We start from the raw sequence: 22,094 nt of genomic DNA, 5'->3' as shown, positions 1-22,094 counted from the left end.
CATAATGGGGGCATATTTGGTTGCTTGGTTACCCATTTGAGATGACTGTATTTTAGATAATCACTGATGGATATGTAACCCAGAAAGTGAGTGAGCAGCATGATGCAGATTTTCAACCGGACACAAATGTAAAAATAGATCTGTGCTAGCAGAAGAGAGATTGCAATAGATAGATGTAATTTACCTAGTTCTCCACACTTGCTGAACACATTTGCACACCATTTGTATGTGCCACTTTTTTGTTGCTCTTGCATCTTTAGGCTGAAAGACAGTGGAAATCACAGAAGTGTGTGCTTTAGATCAGTGGGAATGGTGATAATGGATACCCCATATAATGCTGAGAGAAGAACTTGAGAAAGTGCATAGAGAAATTGGGCTCTTGTAGCTGATTAGACATCCATTTATGCTGAAGTCTGCAGCGGCTCAACCAATCTTTATTTTGTAAGGAAAAGTTAATTTGTTTATAAAACATGAGAAGTGCAATCTTGAGTATGTGAAATAAGATTCATTAAAATGTTGTTTCTGATGAGAGGTGCCAGCTGCTGACTTGACATGGGGCACCAGTTTAAAATTAAGCCTGCCTAGAAGTGAAGCCATGCTGTACAATAGAGTGACATGGGGGGTTTAAATGTCTCACCTCTGTTTAATTATTTTGATTTTTTTTTTTAATCCAAACTTACAAAAAACAAGTACTGCTTTTGCTGTTCAAAGGGAGTTTCCACAGAGATGAATCAGAAGAGTTAAGGAGAAGGGCATAGATAGTGCAGGTGACAGTTTTCAACTGCTTCTACACCATTAAACCTCAGAACACACCAGTGTGGTCAACACTTGTGACAGTGGCTCTTTTTTCCCCTGAGTCTTGAAGGTCTGAGTGGGTCTTCAACCAGCAAAGAAAACTTCTCTTTGATGGCTGAAAAGAAGTGCATAAAAAGGCAGAGGAAGAGCAATTTAAAACAAACTCGGAAAAAATACGATTGTCTTAAAGACAAAATTTTAGAGATATCTTCAGATATCCATACCTTCTGTATCTGTCCCATTAAAAGTCCATTGATATTTAAATAGTTTAAACCTTGTGTTATTTTAATCTGAAACTGATTTAATTTATTTAAATTTTAAGCTGAGATGCAGATATCATTGCTTTCTGCCCAGAAATACTGATCCTGAATAATTGAGGAGGCAGAAGAACAATTTCCAATGCTTTTGTGAGGGCTGGCTGGTTGTAGGAGCAGCTCTTATGTTCTCCATACAGCTCCAAGTCTTACTTTGTCAGCAGTGTCTTTCTGTGACAACATCTCACATAAGATACTGTGCATTGGAAAGATTTTGCCATTTGATGACGACTAACAGCCATTTATAGGTAAACAAAAATGGATATAAAAGGGAAAATAGGATAAGAATATTTGTAGTTGTTAGCATTTTAAATTTTTGCAAGGGAGGGTCGCCAGAGTGTGGCAGATAACCCAGCAATGACTAAAGGTTAGTGTTCTGCAGTATTTTCAGAAGGGAAGGTTGGAAAAGGCTTGTTTTCTTACAATTCTAATATACATTATTCCCCAACTTATCAGATTTTTTTTCTGTTCTTTTCCTCCAGATGTGAACTGTTTGCATTCCAGCATTTGAGCTTTTAGGCTATACTCTGTTTTTAAGCTCTTGCATCAAAGCTGCAAGAGCTCATAATTCCATGCTTGGACTTTTTCTTGAGCAGTTTAAGATTTTATTTTATTTTTAAGAAAGCGGAAGTTCTCATTTAGTCAGTTACTTCCAGGATATTGCTATTTCAGGAAAGAACTAAGTACTCAGACTAGGCAATCAGAAACTAGAAACTAGAATTTAACAATTTGAAGTCCAGTTATCCCAAAATCTGTGAAGTAGTATTCTGGAACAGGATGAAACATCATCATTCCAGGGATGGTCTAATGTAATGTGATATATGAGGCAATAGCACTAGATCAAAAGTGGAGTGTATATTCCTGTGAACATGAAGTTCTTGAACTGATTCAGGTGTGTCCAGCTGGACTGTGTCACCCTCTGGGACTGAGGAGCAATGTTTGGATAGTTGATGTCCACATTCCATTTCATGAAAGGGTGAAACCTAAGGTGGTAAAAGCTGGAGATGAACACAGCCAGCACAGTTCGGGTGCCTGAATCTTTGTGATGTACCTCTCTTATGTTCATCTCTTTTTCTTTCTTGTTTAAAAGCATGTAATTATCCACTCTCCTTGCTGACTTGTGATACCTGGTTTTCCTTTCAGCCTGTACCTTGGTAGGAAGAGATTTCTACTAAAAACACATCTCTCTAGTCATTAGAAACCCCACTGCCATATAGCAGCTCTTCAGTGTTTTAACTGCAATAGTACTTTGCCTTATGGGTCTTTGTATTGATTTTCCTTGTGGGAAATTTAACCCCATCATTCAAGAGTAAATAGTGGAATCAGCTGTTTACAGAGTGAAACAACAACTTTTTCAACACTAGAAAGGGCAGCCTATGTTGTGGCTGGCCTCTTGCTAGTTTTATTGATGGAGTTTTGGGGAGCTGTTATGTACAGACATCAGGGCCAAGAAACCCGATGGCTTTGCCAGTGTGTCCGATGTGCTCTGCATTCCCTGCGTGACCTGCAGAACAGACGGCACTGGGTGGAGCTGCCTCTGGGGCAGGTGGCACCCTGCTCCTGGCAAACAGACTTTGGTTACAACCCTGTGTGTCTGGACAAATGCACATGTTCATTTTACTCTTATTTAGGATGCAAACTTCTGATCTGTAATTTTGAACCTGTTCTTTGTATCTTAGTATCATTACATGACTAATTCAGCCCCACAAGTCAGATTTGGGACAAGGAGGTCCTGAAATTCTTAGGCCAGCAAATTCCCACTGATTATAGTAGAGCTGCACTTTTCTGGCCTTTCACAGAATTAGGTTGCTCTTGGTTTCGTTCTTATTTATTGGAAGTTACCTATATAAAAACTTCCAACTTTTAACTATTTTGCCTTTTTGTATTGTGGCAGAACATTTAACAGATGTCATTTCTTCTTCATAGCAGTGTGGTAACACACATATGCCATCGTTTCCTAGTAAAGGAATATTAGTATATTTATATACGTGTGGTATTAGATGGAGTGGTTTTGTTTTAGCAAAAGCACACTTCAGTTTTGCCTTAAACTCTTATCTGACTTTAAAGCCTGAATTTACCCATCATTCAAGTCATCATGGAAGAGACTTTACCTAGGATTTGAGTCCTTTGGGCTTTATAAAAATAGGATTATAGAACATCTGGCTGCACAGTAGGAATATTTCACTCTGAAGTACAAAAAATAAAGCTACAAAAGATAAAGAGAAAAACATTCCTGGCAAGAAATTAACCTTTTCTTTATGTTTCTTGTATCCATCAAATACTGGCCTCTTACAGATGGAAGGCAAGGAGACAACGAAAGAAAAATTGAGAGAATTAAAGGGCCACATCATATCATTAATACTTTGGCAGTTTTGACAGCCATGAGTAGCAATGAAAAACACTGCTGTTTCAAAGCCTGAAATAAATAGGGAGCTTGGTACCTTCTCCAAGTCAGGTCCTCAGTTCAAACTCACAGAAAGTGAACACTCCACTCCCTTACTTGATGATGATATACTTAAGAACAGAAAATTAAGAAGATAAAAGGTGTTATGAAATAATACATGGAGAATGTATTTTTTTATAGTCTGTGACTTCTATTAACTGAGAGGTTTTTAAATTAAATTTAAACAAAAAGCCTGACTTTCAGGAATCATTTGTTCACATCTTTAACAAATGTTTTTACTCTCCTATTTCTGTCTTTTGGTAATCATAAAGATATCGCAAAAAATATGAGGTTTGCTTTCTTTCCATTAACATCGTCTCAATACAAGAGTAACTTGTCATGACAGTTGTTGCCTGCATAAAATAATAGCTGTTGTTTGGGATATTATTTAAATATTAATTATGTGGCAATGGGGCCATGAAAGTAAATTTAAAAATAATTTCTTAATCCCAAGATAAAAAACAATAGCTAGGTATATTAGTTCTACAAAAAGTTAACTAGATAATATATTTTATAATTAAAAAAATATTTTGTACCTCAGAGTTGCATTGCCTTATATCTGATCAAGAAAAATAAACTTGCAAATGAGATATTGTTAAGGTAATATAGCCTAAGAATATGATATAACAAATCCATTAAGTGTGTCATGATTTAAATAATTATTTTTTTGTAAAAAAGGGGCAATTCAGTTTTAGGAAAAAAAAAATCAAAACAAACCATCCTCAAACAAACCAACCAAACCCCTAAACCTTTAAGTACCCTTTGTACTCATATCTCTACAAAGCTGAGCTCCACAGCCCAGTCTAAAGAGGTGTTGGCTTGAGAGTAATGCAGGCATTAGCTCCTTGGTACATTTTACTTGTCCTTTGGGATGGCAATCGCGAGGTTTAACTGGTACATGTATTTAAATTCCCATTCTTTGCTTTGCTTGCAGGCAGGCCACTGGTTGTGCTATTTCCACCGTTGACTTTCAAGCCACTTCTGGTTGCTTGTGCAGCAAAGAGAGTGAAATGCTGTAACTCACTCTGATAACACAAGGCAGCTCCTCTTCTTGTAGAAGTCAGCATTTTCCATGTTAAAGCATGGCAGAAGTGCAGTATTAGATAAGCATTTGCCTTGAGTTGCTGGAGCTCCAGAGGCTATGATCAATTATTACTTCTGTTTTTAAAGCCAATTCCTCTGGAATCAGGTCCGCTCAGCATTTGTGCCTATGCAGTGCTGGCTGCTTTAATGATTGTCTGCTTGGGGTGAAGGGAGATTAGAAGCTCTCAGCAGGCACTTGTACAGTGTTCTCCAGTGCCTTCCCTTTTGTAAGAGGGATCTGAAGCTGGGATCTGTCACTTTCCCATGTTAATGTTTCACTGGCTTCAGGGGAGGAGGAATGTGTTTCCCAGTTTTGTGTTGACAGCACTAATATACATCAAATGTTTCAATTAAATAAGTTAAAACAGTCCTGGGCCTTTGTCTCATGGCCGATGACATGCTTTTGGCTCGTTACCTCTGAACACAACGAGACCCATTACTTCCAGGAACAGGAATCTTGGAAGCTTGATATCCAGCTTTCCTGCACTAGTGTGTTTGCTGCCCAGCTGCTTGGGCATCGTTCAGTGTAACAGGAAGATGGCAGAGGATCTCAGCAGAACCTGTGTTCCTCTTTGCAGAGTGATGCTACAGTGGTACGGAGTGAGACATAAGCAAAATGCCTTGCTTGTTTTAAGCAAGCCACCATTATTCCTAGAACAGATAGGATCTTTTGAAATTATAAGGAATTTTATGTAATTTCTTTAAAATTATTTTATTATCTTTTCAGTATATTAAAGATTTGCTAAGGAAAGACTGAATTTTTTGTAATAGGTGTAATATCTTCTTAATGAATTTCCTTGCCTTATGTTTTAATTTTCCATGATGGTTCACCCACACTACTTAAAGAGCAAATCAAAAACTGCTGTTGTGATTTTAAATTCTTTTCAATTGCAGTTGGAAAGGTAGATTTTTCCTTAATACTAAAAGATAGCAATTATCATGAAATGAGGTTCAGACTGCATCTTGCTGATGATTACAGAGATCACACTGCATTTTAATGCAAGCATAAAGTAAGCATATTAGAACCTTTTTTTTTTTTTTACTTATGTCTTAAATATACTAAATCTTTGGGGTTTTTTTTAAGATGGGCAGTTTATGTTTTTAAGTTTTTTCTTGTTAGAGGCAGTAAAAAAATATTAAATATTTATTGTACACATCGACCTGGATATGTGTGAGATACATATCACACCAGAAGGGTTTGTGATACATCAATACAGTGATGAAAAAAAAATACTGGGTTTTCATTATTCACTCTATAGTATTTATTTTCTACATTGAATATCATTATAGTCTTACCTCTTCTAATACTTGTCTGCCAGGGAGGGCTTTGTGGAATAGGTGAGGGCACAGCCATTTCCCAGCTGAATGCTCTTGTACCTGCTGAGCTGCTGTGTGTGAAGGGGATTTACTGTACACAGGGATTGTCATGCAGGTTGGTAATTTACAGTGCATGAAAAAATTATACGTTCCCCATTAGCTACTTAATAAAGCCATGCTTAGGATTGTTTTTAACTATTTATATTACAGCAGCTCACAGAAGTATCCAAATTACCCAGAAAATGGTTTAAGATTGTAGTAAAATGCAACCCTTACTCCTAGTCCCATAGAAGTTAAATGAGTTGTAAATATAGGCAGGACACAAAGACATCATATGAGTTGTTCACAGGTATATGGGAAGCATCGGAAGTGTCCAGTAAAAGGATTTTGGTTTCCTGTAGTACAGGAATGCAGTGCTGTGTGCAGGCTGCTCTTTGCACTCAATGCAGACAACACAGCCTTGGCTTGTTTTGTGTGCCCACAGTTCTTTCCACAGCCTTGTGAAAGCATCTGTCTGCAGTTCTCTGTCTCTCCTTCTACCCTCGTGACCTGTGAACCAATGGGCCAGTTGTGGGGACAAGAAGCAAAAGAAGTGGAGCATTTTGGGATAAGTTAGTTCTTCAGTTGGGTAAAAGAGATACTCTGTGACACAAAGTGAAAAGCTATGGAAGGAATTCCTACTCAAAGGACAGGTCTCTGTTTCATAGGATTCGTGCCCTGACTTACGGGAGGGATCAATCAGCAGTTGAACTTTACCAGGCAGCTAAAAGCTGAAGACATAAGTCTGCAGAAAACCAGATTGCCCTAGCTGAAATGCTCCAAACTTCTCTTCATTTTAAAGCAAACTCTATGTGTGTATTATGGACTTCTTATTTCAACCAGATCCTTACGTAGTACCTGAAAGGAAGCCTGGGCAAAGATGTATTTCAGATGATGCAGGTCCAACTCTCCCATTTCCTGGAAAAGTGACCAGGGCACAAGCTGTATCATAATGTTGCATGTAAGGAGAAGGGGAAGTTTCATCCTGTGGAGTTCATGAGAACTACAAGAAGAGAAACATGGAACCATGTAGCATGCAACAAAGAGGAAAAGGGCATATGAACTTACCTTAAAAAATTACTCAAAAGCCTGGTAATCCACCCAAAGTGACCTGTTCTGCAGCCCCTGTTTTAAAGAATATATAGCCTTCTAGAACAGAGCCACTGTTTCATGTTTCTACAGGGGAAAATATTCCAGTGATGAGGATATATTAAACATTGCTTAGTTCTGTGCTGGGACAAAATCTCACCACCATGCTGAAGTGCACTGGAGTCAAGTGAACATTTTCCAGGAAAAATATCTGTCACATAATTTAGAGACCTATAAATTGGAACTGCTCAGTAAAATAACCAAGGAGTCTCTTAATGCCCAACTTGTGTTCCTGCATTCATTTTTTCCAGTTTCTGTATTAATCTAGTTAAGTGAATATCCCAAAGAACTATTCTACTCACTAACAGAATATTAATAGGGAAAATGTATGTGAATAAGCAGGTAATAAAAGCATGGACTCTAGAGAAGCTTCTTGCAGACAACCATCTAAATTATCATTAATTCCCCCACCATTTCTGTTTTAAGTATTTGTCAGGAAAGGCTTCATCATCATATAATTGTGTTCAAATTATTTATTTTTATCCTCTGCTGTTATTTGCAATTAAATTCTAAAGAGAACAGACGTTACTGTTCAAGGGCTGAGTGCTAATCTTGTACTTAAAAGGACTTTTTTCCTTGGCAATTGAGTAAGCTCAGCCAGACATAGAATGCTGTAAAATTTCCAGAGCATCCACTCTATGCCACAGTTTTTATATTACTCTGATTTTATGGGTTTCAAACTTTAAAATGATGGGTTTTACATCAAAGAAATTGCACAATGCAGAGGGATACAGAATGCTAGAAAGAACCTGCTGCAAAAAATACATGTTGCAGTGCTGATACCACAAGTTTGCTAAATATTGGGGAAAGATCTGTTTATATATCAGGTAGGTATGTCAGTCCCTTGTAGTGTTCTTTCTAATCTCTTAATCAAAACTTTTAGTAGTCATAGCAGTGCAACATTTCCAGCCTGGCTGCAATAGGCATCACATCATGGTATATGTATCTTCCACAGTCGGGTCAGAATCAATTTATGAATGTATTACTTTAGCCTTCTCTTTTGTCTCCTGTGGAGGCACTCTGCTGTTGTATCTGTGGCCATCCATAATTACGTAGGCTGCTGTTTCTGGTTCAGTTGAAGTATCATTAACAGGTATTCTGGAAGTGCCTAAAAAGAGGATCCAATCTTTCCTGCAGCCTCTTTACAGTTAGAGATTTTCATCTAACATGGACCCAAGCAAAAAATTTTGAGAGTAAATAAGTTGCTGCTAAGAAAGAATTTTTGTGATCCCTCTGTTTCTAACCGACTTAGATCTGCTATATTTAGAAGCATTCTGTGGTATTTGTGTCTGTCTGTTTCTTGAGGCTTTGGCTCTGCAGGGAGTTACTCAATAACAACAATTTCTGAGTGCTGATTGCAATCTAAACATTTTGGTTAACTTAGGACATCTCTGAAAGAGTAGTATTAGGCTATAGGTATCAGTTAGGGAAGAGGAGGAGACAGTGGTACCATCTTTTATTCTCTGCAGAAGAAAAAGGGTAGCCTTGTAATTTAGAAGACAGAAATTTTCAGAACATCAAGACTCCAGCATCTAATTCTATGACTGTTTAAATGTTTTGTACAAAAAACAAGTGCCTTTCAGAGAGCAGCTGAAGGGGGAAAAAGTTCATTCCTCTCTATTATCCTAACATGATGTTTCAGCTTGTCTCTAGCTCTGTCCCAAGTTAGGAAAGAAGGGATTTTTTGGATGGGTTTTCTCCGTCAAGCATGATTGACATGAGCACTAGCTTAAAAAAATAATGCATCCAGTATTATGAAAGGCACCTCAACTGTCATGGGAGGCTAAAAAAGCTGGCTTGAGAAGTCCCACTCTACCCCATAAGCAGTGCAAAGACATTTTGCACCATTGCCAGAGCTGTGTTTTCAGTTCTCTGGACTGACCTGTACTGGGACAATCCCAGCACAAGTGGAATGCTCTGCAGGCTGCGTTAGTTGCTCTGAGCTTGCTTTTGCTCCTCGAAGTGCAGACTGTCAGGCCTGCTGGCTGCCTGTGGGACCCTGAGAGCTGATGGCATGTTCACAGCTCAGAGCTGTGCTGACCTTCTGCTGTGCCTGCTCAGCCCAGCTGCAGGGCAGCGCTCTGTTTAGAAGGGGTGCATGAGTATTCTTGTTGAAACTCAGCTGGTGTCTCTCCTTGTTACAAATATTTATTGTTACTAATGTTGCCAATACTTATTATGGATATTTTTGTTTAATTCATGAACATAACTGTAAGTTGTTAATGTAGAAATGTAAGCTGATAAAGCTCTCAGATGAACATGTTTAGGTTGCAAGCAAACTTTTTTTTCATTCTGAGGACGTGAGAGATGCACAAATCCTGTTGTTTCAGAAGTGATGCCAGATCCCTAGATAATGTCTGCCCGCAAGAAATGTGCGATACATCTGAGCAGGATAACAACAAAGTGCAGCAGAGATAAAGATGTGACGTTGTTTGAAAGGGATATCCAGTATCATTTTCTAAAAGACTAGATAACATTAGCTTCAAGCCAAACACAAAAGATAGCAATCTTTTTTAAAAGAGGTGACCATATGTTTAACAGCTGATCAATTTGCTACAATACAAAGAATTAGTAGGAGGAAATTAGGAAAAGTAGGGGAGCTTTGTTGGCTAATCCATGTTCTTTTTATGCGCCTTTCTAATTCAGTTCTCCATTTTATATTACTCTTTATTTCCAATTTTTTGCTCGTTACTGCACTGTTACCTTTATTTCAATTTCATTAATTCATTTTGATCTTGAGCACAGTTGGTTGCAAACTGCTGTCTCTCTGTTACAAATTGATTTGTCCTTTAAAAAAGGGAGACAGACAGAAATGTCAGACTTGTTTCACAACGGGAATGTTGAATGTAAGACTTGGCTCCAATACAGTGTCCACCCAGTGGTTCTATGAATAAGTGTTTATAGATTGTACTGAGCTTTCTAGCCAACTCCTAGTGTCTCCTATAATTGCTACTGTAGGAAACAAAAATGTTCGTCTGAAAAACCAAACTCTTCATTTAAGCTGTGCAGAACTATTATTCTGCTTTATGTGTAGTTTTCTAAAGGACTATAAACTTATTTGTTTAAAGAATGCAGAAATACAGGATTGACTCACTACAGATTTCTTTCAACTTCAGTGATGGTTGACAATATGGCTCTGGTTTACTTGACTTCTTTTAGGGCCTTTCTGGTTTTTACTATTTTGATGGGGGTTGAAAGAAGTAGTCCATGTACTGATCTTGGTATTTTGTGAGTGTCTTCTCTTAATTGTTGGTTCTACTCCAAAACCTTCTATCGTTGTGTCTACATACATTTTTTCCATTGTATATCCTGTTGTTTAAAACTGTAAAGAAAATTAGTTTAGAAGAAATGGAAATAAATAATCTGAGAAAAATCCTCACTATATTGACAAAAGTAATGATTTGCAGCAGGCAAAGTAGCCAGGAACAGCTGTAAAATGTCTCTCTAAAGGGCAGTGGAAGAATGTGCAGAAGTACATACTTGTGTCTGGCATATGGGATCATGCAAGTAATGAATGATGGGGTTTTTGTTGTTATTTGCATTAAGCAAATGCACATGAATTAGTCCATATAGCTTTAGCTTGATTGATATTGGTAATTGCTCTCTGAATGTATTAATAGGGGCCATATGCTAAATCTATCACTAGCTTAAAGTCATAATCTCTAAGTAAAACTGTTACTAAATGCTACAGTGACAAGAGTAATTAAAAACTCTGAGATACATGTTGTAGAAACTGTCATTGTTCTACAGTGCCACTCTGCTTTTTAAATAAGGCGGGTCCTATCTAAACACAAAAAAGCTATACAGCAAAAAAAGAGGGAAAATAAGGAAAAATTGTATACCACCTGCTGATGTGTGAATTGGATAGCATTGCAGGAAATGACATGTGTTAAGTTACTCTGATGATAGAAGGAAGAAAAGTTAGAAAGTAAAAGATTTATTTCAAAACACTGAATTAGAACATAGCATGTGTTCAATGTGAAACACAAAAGCTGAATTCAATATAGTATTGGCCACTGTCACTTAAAGTTTGAACAAATTCAATGGCTCTAAAATTTAGGCATGAAGTAATAGAACATATTGCTATAATGTATGCAAAGAATTAAAGATTATACTTTATTATATTTATATTCCTTGTCTGAAAGCCTTTCAGCCTTAAAGCCCATTTGTATAGGAGCATGTGTGCAGTAATGTGTGTGCTTGTGCATGAAAATATAATCAGAGTTTTCAAAAGCTCCATGGACATTGCACTTGTGGCTTTATATGCAAGCATTAGGTACAGATTTTTGTACTGCTTATACACAGGAAGGTAATTTTTTAACTTTACCCTTTGCATGTGCTATTCAGCAAAAAATGGAAGGAGAATTCCAGAAGCTAATGTACTCATTTGTGTAATGCAATTCCCTCTATATTTATGATCCTTTAATTGAGGCATATTGCTGTGTATCCAAAATGTCAAACTGCTATTTTATATTAGAAATATTAGTCGCAAATCTTGGCAGTTAGTGATATCTCATCACTAAAGGAGGCAGCCTTGGTCATAGGAAAATGTCTTTCCAAAAGTCTGTTTTGCTAAGAATTTGTCAATGTGAAATTTTAGAGTGTGGGGGTGGTGGGATGACACAGGACAAAAACAGAAGTTCAAATCTGGATTTGCTCAGGAAGAATGCATTTAGTGTCCAAAAAGTTCCAAGTGTTCTTTCAAGAATGAGCAAAGAATTGGCTTAAAAACTCCTTTAACTCGGGTCTGAACTGACAGCTGGAACTGATAAGAAATTAACAACAAACCTTGTAATAATGGAAAAAGTTATAGTAATCAATATAAAGAATTCATAAAAGAGAAAGTTGAAATGGAAAGGTAGAGTTATCAGGAGAAAAAATATAATTGATATGGCTACAAAAATGGGTCACTTAGGAAAAGGTTACATCCTAGCTGTAATTCTGCCTGTTAGTCAACAGGAGTTGCAAGATCACCAATAAAGTACTAAGAATGCAGTGTACTTTTACTATTTATTTTCTGTCCTGGGAAGGATGCAGGACAATGTACTCATTACATTAAGAATAGTTTGAAGTCATTTAGTAACCAGTAAAAATATTAACCATGATTTAGATCTAGGTAATTTATATAATATCCATGGTTCTGCTATTTGAATGCTCTGTCTAGTACAGAAGCTCAAATTTATGTGCTGTGACAATTCAAAAAAGGTGCTGAAAAGAAAGATAAGATGGTTGTAGTATTTCCTCTCCACAAGAAAGACTCTTTATTCCATGTAGTTATCTCATCCAGGAAGTAAAATCATAGCAAGAATCATCAGTTGGAAACTGAAACATAATAAATTCAAATGAGAAATCAAACAGAAGATGAATCAATCAATCAGTGGTGCTGATTAACCTTGAACAAACCTCAGTGAGTGCAGAGGTTTTCCAGTTCTTGGCAAGCTGTGGTCAGGACTAGGTGCATTTTTGGAAAGTCACACACAAGTTTTTAAGCTCAATACTGGAGCAACTAGTGACCTGTGGTATATAAGGCCTTGTAAATGCCTCTGACTTAAAACATTGCAATTTATTAATCTTGGAGAGGGGGAAAGGAAGTTGAAAATCAGTTTTGGTCGCTGAAAGACAATAGGCAAAAGCCAAGATGTTTCTCTGCTGTAGGGAGGCAGCAGGTGAGGCTGGCACAGGGGCCTGGGGATGGCAGCCAAGGGGCCGTGCCCAGCTGGCACTGCAAGGACAGAAGCAGCTGGCTTTTCGAGGGGTGTTCTTCAGGAGCTTTTCTCTTAGTGGCTGTTCCTCAGGGCTGTCCTGCTCTCCTCTGGCTGCACCTCTGAGCATACTGAGAGTACTGCTGCTCTTGTGCATAGTCAGAGTTGTGGAAAACTTTAAAACAAACATCTGCCAGCAACACATCATTTCCTGTGGTTGTCCTAGCCATGAATTTTTTACGTTGCTCTGGCTTCCCTCACGCACATTGGTACGCTCTGATCATGCTGCTTCCCTCCCCTCTTATTCACTGGTCCAGGTTAGCTTTAATGTAGAGACCAGCTTGCACTGCTGATCACTGAGTATTTTTTTTCCCCCCTAAACTGTATGGAAAGATTAGGTCAAGTTGCTCCTCTTGTGCTGGCTAGTTGTGCTCAGTATGTGACATTCCTCTACAGTTGTTCTGATTGTGCCACGTCCTACTTCATTCCTTAGACTCTGCAGAGCCAGATTTCAATAGTCTCCTTTTCCTCTGCCTTGTTTCATTCAGACAAGCAGATCTGCCCATCATCCAAAGGGTAAGCATTGACATATCTAGAGCAGTGGTAATCGGGCTTTTTACTGCTGTCAGCAGCTCGGATCATCCAACACTCTTGTGCTGTGCACCCAGCAATGAGAAAATGGGGAAACCACAGAAATACAGCTGTGTTCCAAGTAACTCTTGTTTACCACTGTGTATAAACATGCATGGCTTTTCTATTTAGATATGCTGTCTCTCTCTCTCTCCAGTATTCTGGTGGTTTCTACAGCATATCACAGGAAAAGACTTTAAATTGTGCAACTAAAACTAATTTTTGAGTTCAAACACATGAAATGATCCAAAGTGATGATTATTTGTTACAAATCTATATATATACAAATATATTTTTGCTATTTTTGCAGGGTTTTGTTTTGTTTTGTTTTAACTCCAAATTAAATTTTTTGAGGCATTTGCACTAAAAGGTCTGGGGAAAAAAAGAAATCTCTGACTGAATTCTAGTTCTTCTGGCAAAAGTGGCAAATAAGATACTCTCCAGCCCATTGAGCTCAACGATTTCATGCTTAACCCACAAAATAGAATGAAAATATAGGCTAAGAGTCTGGGAAATGGAATTTACAGAGACTCTGTGAAAAAGTCTGGGATGGGTAGGGCAGGGTTTAGTTTGGGTTTTTTTTTTCCTTCTCCTTGGGAGCTTGTATTTTGGAAGAAAAGATGGATGGAGAGAATGGGGTCATGGGGAATGCATAGCCCTCTGAAGTATTGTACTCATAGCATGAGGGAGTGTAAAGGCTGCTCAATAAACAGAAGAATTTGGGAAACACCTAAAGAAATAAACAACTGAGCAGCAGGTATACCACAACAATAACAACATTGCTGTCCCTGGGAAATGGAAAAGCAAATTGTAATTTTGACAACACAAAAAATAATGAAATACTGACTCCAGAAATGGGTGGGGCTTTGTGGTTGGTTGGGGTTTTGTGGGGTGAGGAGAGGAGGAGATGGAGTGGTGGTACAGAAAATATTAGACAATTGTGAATCATTCACAGGTTAATGTGAGTCCACCCATTTTACTGATGACTTGAAAAAGCTGTTGCATGTGGAGGCTTTTATTGAGGAGATTACAAAACTGTTGTATCCTACACAATGTCCATATTTCCTTTTGTAACTGGCAGAACACATAGGGTCCTGCATGACAATACTCAGCTCAGGAGGGGGCCTGTGCATCCTAATTTTCTTTAGTACAGTAATGATCCAGTCTGAGATAAGAACTCGTGTTTAGCAATTCTGATTTAATTTACAACTCAGCTAGAATATAATTATTTTCTGATTATACTTCGAATTTTGTAATAAAAGATAGGTTTTGAAGTTTGTCGGAAGAGGAAATACTCAAAACCTTTTGTAGTCAACATTTTTTTCTAGAAAACTGATTTTTCTGCTAATACAGAGTAAATGATGATTTTTTTTGAGTTTTATTTACCTTAATGTCAGAATTTATTTCAAGCTGAATGTAGGTAAGAGCTAATTACAAATTTTAAACCATAATGCCCACACAAGAGTTTTGTTAATTTGTACTGATGACTGAAAGATTTTCAAATTAGCTTGTAAATATTATTAGAAACAACACCAAATTATCATAAAAGGTCAATGCTTTCATCGCCAAAGACTGCACGGGATTTGGATATTTATTATGAAGCTAATGTATTAGCAAATATAGAAAATAAAGACTTATGAGACATCAGTTTAGCACCATGTTGCTGCTCCAAGCAGTTCTTATATTCCTGTACCTCTACTAGTGCATCTTTCAGATGGCTTTTTCTCTTGTGTCGTTGCCAGCAATATCTCTGAGGGGAATCATGCAGGAAATGTGGGAGACCAAGGATGGGGCTGGGGGGGCACAGAGGGGCTGTCACCAGGCTGGAGTGGAGAGTATGGAGTGTGTGGGAGCAGAACCATCAGACAAGTGTTAAAGGCAGAGCTCGCCTTTGTCTGGTGGTTTGAAATAGAGTCAGGGACTCCCAGAGATAAAAGCAAACGCTTTTGCATCTGACAAGCCACACTTAGGTGCACTAACAACATGTCTTTGTGAATTGGTGCTGAGGGAGGCTTGTGAGATGTGATAATGGTTTCCTCCAGCCCTTTCCCCTTCTTGGTCCAACTGAGTGCGCTGGCCACCCTGCAGTGCAATACCTCGTTGCAGAAACTCAGAGGTGACTTTATTCACAAGGATGAAATTCACCCTTGGGCATCACCAAGTGGAATTTGAGACTTTTCTTCACAGAAATGAACTTAACCCTGGAGGAATAGCAGCTTCACAGATGATGCCAAACTTCATTTTTTTTTCAGACCACACAGTTTTTCTGGGGAAGCAACATGGTTAGAAATGGAGGAGTGACAGCAACAACCTATGGGCATGGTTATTGCATGAGAAAATAGTTAACAGTGTTGCTATTTACATGAACTACAACTTCCTGATGACTCAATAACATATCCCCATAGCTAATTAATAAATATTTTGAAGATTATTACGATGTTGTCACTTACAGGCTTCTAACAGCTCCCTAGGGATAGGACAGCTAGTTAGATCAGCAGATCTTCCTCAATTAGGCCCCAATTTCACATCAGAATTAGAGCTTCTGTGTTGAAGATATTAAATATTAATTTTGATCCATGTAAGGGGTGAATCCCTAGTCTGCCTGGGCTTCCTGTTGATTTGCATGGAAAAATTGTAAGGATTAGAGAGAAATCTTGCAGAAATACTTACGTGTGCAACGGTGTGCCATTCAGGCAAGCATCTCAAATGTCTTCATTTGTCTTCTTGTTAGAGAAACTTGATTAAAATTTTCAGTACAGAACTTTGAGTCAAATAAAAAAGTTGATTTATTAAGTATGTCTTTACATATTTTAGTGAAATTAATGGGAAGAAAATATTGTTACCTATGTTTGAATATGTTACTCTTTTAAAATAATGTTAATTTTCAAACAAGAAGTGGAGTAGTAAGACACGTGGTGTTAGAAGTTAGTAGATGCTAGAAGTACCTTTCATTTTGGTAATGCAAGCCTTTTCCTGTTCCTCCATTTAAAATGGTTGAATTAGATTACTGATGTCTCTCAAAGGATACTTAATCTAATTGGGAAAGAGCTTCTCTCCTCCCAAAAGGACCTGATAGGGTTGTCCCATCTGCCATGTATTATTTGCATTAGCAAAGAGAGCTTCTAGTACTACTTAATGAGAAAGGATAATGGAATCATATATATTAATGGCCAAAGCCTGAGTAAGAGCTGATGCCCCCGAAACAAGTTCTGAGTGTGTCCTTTGGGAAGCATTTTCTGCACAGATGTTTTTATTAAATGTATGTGGAAAATGTACCAGGCAATACCACTCCCAGCATTAACATGTTCGTGTGCTCTTGTCATGTAGTAAAGGCAAGGTCCTCAGACCCATGGCATCCATAGCCTACAGCTTGTACCAGTTTCATTAAAGGCTAGATCAGATCTCCATGTATATCATAAATCATAGCTTTCCACTTGGTTACAGCAACATGAGTTTTAATAGGTTTCTCTAACTAAAGCAAGTTGCTAAGCCATACCCAATCGAATTTGCTACTGAATGCACCTCTCCTCCTTAGAGTTTCTAATGGTTAATTTAAGAAACAGGGAGTTGTATTTGTAACTCTAATTTGCTTTGTTTCAGCTTCTAGCAACTAGATCTTATTATCCTTTGCCTCTTGGTATTAAAGCACCTCTTTGTAACAAGTATTTTCTCAGTTATGGTCACCAATCTTCTTTTGCATACAGTTAACAGATAAAGCTCTTGAAATAGTGGAGGCCTAAAAACCTCTCCAGTCTTCAAAACATTTCTCTTGTTTTCTTTCGTGATTCTTGGTAACTTAGGGTTTCTTAACAATTTATTGATTCCTCATCTTAAAGGAGAAAAAAAATCTAATCCTTTAATATATGTGAGAGTGCCCCTGTGCAGAAAGTACTCTGATGACAAATATAGTTGTGAAGTTTGTCCAAAACCATACTACTGCTCTCACTTCATGATTTGCAGTAGCTGCCAAGATTTCCTTTTCAGTTCATCCTTCAGCCCTTCAGGGATGAGGGCTGGGTGAAATAGGGCACACCTTTTTTCTCCCCCTTAGCTTTGTTTCCTAGTCCAACATGTGACACCTCATTTTCACTGCCTTGCAAATGCTGCATGCATCTGTTTCTTTGTGTAGCAAATCTCAAGGTTTACATAAGTAAATAGCTTTCAGCACTCTTGAAGCCACAACAATGTACAAACATGTTTGAAATTGTTGAACTAAAAATTATATTTGACTGCCTGCTGGGAATAAAGATTTCAGGGACTGAAAATTTTATTAATGATTTCAGTGTAACATCATACCGAGATGGTTAGGCTGACAGGTTAACCATGTATGTTGAAGTTTTGGGGCCTTGTTTTTAGTATGAGCTTCTCCTGAATGAGTTTGAACCACACTGCATTGCCTTCATTCATCTGCAAAAATGGTGGAGAACCAAGGTAGTCTGTGAGCAGGAAATTGTGAGATATCCCAGACTCCTCAAATAGTTTATTTTCATAAAGGGATTATTAAAGACATGATTCTTACTCAAAACCTGGTGTGGTTTTATTTGGCAGTGTAAATACATCTTCATACTTGTACATGGGGAAAAATATTCTAGAAACTATACGTGTAAAAATACAATATCACTGCCATTAAAGTTTTCTTACTGGGGGAAATATCCACTGCTAATCTGATGATGGCACATGTCCATTTTCCTCCTGCCTTTCCACTATCTAGCTGTTGGTTTTTTTATCTGACACAGCTAATTTAAGAGATGATCCCTTTAATGGTGCTCAGAAGGCACATGTCACATATGGGGCACTACAAGGTGTAACATAATAATGATAATCAGTCCCAGAACTGAACTGATGTGATAGTAAACATGAAGCCTCTAGATTCCCACTTCCTCTAAAACCTGTCAGTTATCTTTAAGTAGAAGAGCTGGACTGTAAAAAGAACATAAAAAGAGCTTCATGTGATAGCTGCAAAATGGAAATAAATGCCTGGCTATTAAAAAGAATAGATGCCTATTTTCCAAATTATTTCAAGGATATGAAAAAAAAACAATAAAACCTGTTTACAAGTCCACTTTAGCAAGCCTCTAATTTAGACTCATGGTTCTTTATCAGTGCCATATGTATGTAAACACATGCAAATATTACCCATATTATGATTTTGCTGGTAATTCTTTTCAGTTATTATTTAATTATACATAGTCCTTAAACACTTGTAAAAATAAGATCTTTGAAAAAAAATAGAATGGTTTCAGAAGGAATAAATACTGTTCTGCGAGTTCAACCTTTAACGTAATGTGCAAACCATTGGATTAAAAGCAGTGGATATCACAGGTCAACTGCACTCACTAATCACTGCCTCAGCAAAAGAGATTGACTTTGTTGCTAGCTGGCTGCAGTAAGAATAGTAAATCACTTCATAGTCTTTATATTTATTCAGTTCACAGCTTGATCACCACTGTTTCACCTTTCCTCTGAAAAGCAGTAATGCTCTCTGCTTTGTCCAGGAAATAGAAATTGTTCGTGGAATCTCCTCACTATTTGTTTTAAGTGAATGAGCAATACAGCTTATGCCCACTGGTTCCTGAAATGAAGCACTGTCATAGCATGAATATTTCTGTTGAAAATTGGAAGGAGGTATTTTTGCTTGGGTTTTTTTAGACAGCCTCTGACAGACAATTGTGCTGCTTTATGCATTACAGTTTCTGTACTTTGTTATCTGTGAAGTCTGCCATAATATAACTTTGCAGGTAGAGCTGCAGGCAGGCATCTTCTGAAGGATGAGCCTCCTGGGATACTGATTGTATTACCATGCTAAACAAAATTGCTGTAACAAAAATGTTTAGCCAAATCTGTATAGAAAAGGGTAACGTTCATTCAAATACATTTTCAAAGGGAATCTTCTGAAATGGACAAAGTACCTAAATATGCCTTTGAAGTAACTATATATGCAGATGTAAGATGAAAAATAAATGTTTGTTGACATACTGCTTCAAGCTGTACAGTTTTAATTTTATTAAGAATGAAAGTGATGTGTTAAATACTTGCACAAATGTGTCTTTGTGCCAAAAACTCAAGTCTTTATGTCTAGAGCCAGATTTGGAAAGATAGATTTGGAGAAAAAATTGAGTCTATAGCAAAGAACTGCTATGCTGAGGCTGTGGGATTGAGTGTTTCTGTGGAAGGTACATGGAGATGTGGGCATATCCTTCTGGGAGCAAATACCCTTCTCCATTGACGTCACTGGTTTGGGCTGTCTTAAAAAAGCAAAGGGCTGCATCAAATATGAGCTACATGCAGGTCTGCAAAACCAAGCCGTGTAGTAGGTAGTGTGTCTAGATAAAAATAAGTAATTTGCTGCTTTTATGGTGGGTGTTTCTTCTCTAACTGTTGACCTAATAAGTTCTACGTATAATTCAGTGTGATTATCAACATGTGGTTATGTGAGCTGACTCCCTTGTAAAGAGGGAGAAATGGTTTCCGTTTAGAAGTATTCTAGTTCACAAAATGGGGTTTGGAAGATGCTGAATCCTTGCCTGAGTGCATATTTCAGATCCTGTTAACAGCAAAACATGCTGCTATTAAACTATGAAATTCAAGGGGTTTGCTAGTCCTTTGTAAATCAGTGGCAAGAAAAAATGAAAGTACAAAAAATTATTGTTAATTTAAGCTGGAGTTTCCAAAGCTATGTCACACATGCAGTTGCATTTAAACGAGTATGTTCTACACATGCAATTAAGTTGGTTGGGGTGCAGCTAATGAAATACAAGCATTGCTTTTCACGTGCTCATGAGCATTCAGACTTTAATATAATGTTATGCTTAAGGCGTGGTCTTCAAATATGGGAGTGATGTTACTGTCTGTTAGTCTCAAACACAGGAAAACATGATATTGCTTTATTGATAAGATAAAGACATCTTAAATCAGATGTAATAAAAGCTTTTCAATTAGCTATTATTTTAAATGATAAATTGTAGCATATCACTGTTACAAAATAAGTAAGTAATAGTCATTTATTAATCTGTCATGTGTCATTATTTTGGGGGGTTTGTGCTTTTTGATAAAATGTACCTTTTCAGTAATTTTGCTTTGTGTAGAGGTTTCTCTGCCTTGATAGTTTAGCGTATTTCCATCATTCTGAATGACTGGGCTGGGAGTCACATTAAATTTGTGCATTTGATAGTGAGAAGGTGTGAAGTTTGCATCCTTTTGGAACAGAGGCTAGGTAGCAATAGCAGTGAAACAAGCTGCATTATGGTAGAAAGGGACAATTTTTGTAAAACTGGGGACAGTTACATTTTGGAAAAGACTACTAATATTTGACTGGAAGAGAATACAGCTTCCAATAGGTCCAGGGGTGTCTGACCTGGGGTATCAGCTGCTTGATGCTGACTGAGACAACATAACAGAAAACATGGGCATTTACCACATGCATCAGTAGTAAATGAATCAAATGGAGGAATCAATTTATGTGGCAATGAATAAACATTTATATATGCCCTTATGGAGATAGAGATAAATATGTTTATAATTAAATGTTTTTTTAAGAATTATGTGGGGCACATCATGCTATAATGCATATTCAGACTGGGATTCCTACACTTTCTTGGGGATCATGGATAACTCCAGCCTAATAAAAGCAAGTCCAAGGAGAAAGAGCTATCCATGCAGGACAGAGGCAGACCTGCACATTCCTCTCTTCTGTGGTCCTGGGCTTCTCTCCTGCAGGGTGTAGGACTGCAGGGGCAGAAAAGAGCTATTGTGTGAAACCCTGCACCTCACCCATGTTCTGTCTTTATGGGGGAGTCCAGATATTCTTGCTTTAAGTCTGTCTCTGAAAGCCACTCCCTTTTTCTTGGGGCCATTACAATAACAGCCAGTAACTAAAGGGAAACAGGGCACTCTACTCTTTGGGTGGGAGGGAAAACTAATCTATAAAATGTTTCCATGGTAGTGGTTTTCTATCTGTCTTCCAGACCCTCAGAATATTAGTTTAGTAATAGTTACTATCTGCTTCTACTTCTTCTTTCTCCAACTAATGTGCATTACAAATGTTCAGTTATCCACCTGGGCTCAATGGAGCTTTATATACCATATGTACTTCTGTTAAAGTCTGAAACTATTTTTATATTACTTCAGGTTTTCAATTAACCTTGCTTCCACATATTTCACAGCATTAAAAGCATTTTAGTGTTAAACAGAACTCACATCTCCTCACACCTCCTCTCCTTCCCTCATAAGACATTAAAATGCAGCTTTTCTATACTGTATGAAACCTTGTGACAGCTGAGTTATGTAACCAATTTGATATTGGATTTACATTATTTTGAGGAAATAACACCAGTAGTGGTTTTCCAGTGTTTCACTCCACTGTTAGATGTACTAGTAGACATTGCTACACCAAGCTGCATTTCTTCTTAGTTAAGCATGAACATCATTTCAATGTGGATAGATGCAGCTTTTTGATGTATGCATATACATCTGAAGAATTTTAAAATTATTATTACTATTTTGGAAAATTCTGTTAAGTTCAATGTGTTTACATGGAAATAGATACAGAGTAGATTCATGAAGGAGAGGAAAAATAGTGAAAAATCTCATGCTAAACTGTTATATGTTTGGTGCTACTGGATT

At 37.6% G+C, this 22,094-nt stretch overlaps 1 long non-coding RNA gene across 1 annotated transcript in view; it reads right to left on the bottom strand.

The window, feature by feature from the left end:
• LOC137481935 (uncharacterized) overlaps positions 1 to 22,094 on the bottom strand; it is a 458,003-nt gene that overhangs the window by 180,321 nt on the left and 255,588 nt on the right. The window lies entirely within an intron of this gene.

This window comes from Anomalospiza imberbis, chromosome 13 (genome assembly GCF_031753505.1).
Source record: "Anomalospiza imberbis isolate Cuckoo-Finch-1a 21T00152 chromosome 13, ASM3175350v1, whole genome shotgun sequence".
NCBI lineage: Eukaryota > Metazoa > Chordata > Aves > Passeriformes > Viduidae > Anomalospiza > Anomalospiza imberbis.
The sequence above is the reverse complement of the archived record's forward strand: the minus strand, read 5'-3'. Positions and strand labels throughout refer to the sequence as shown.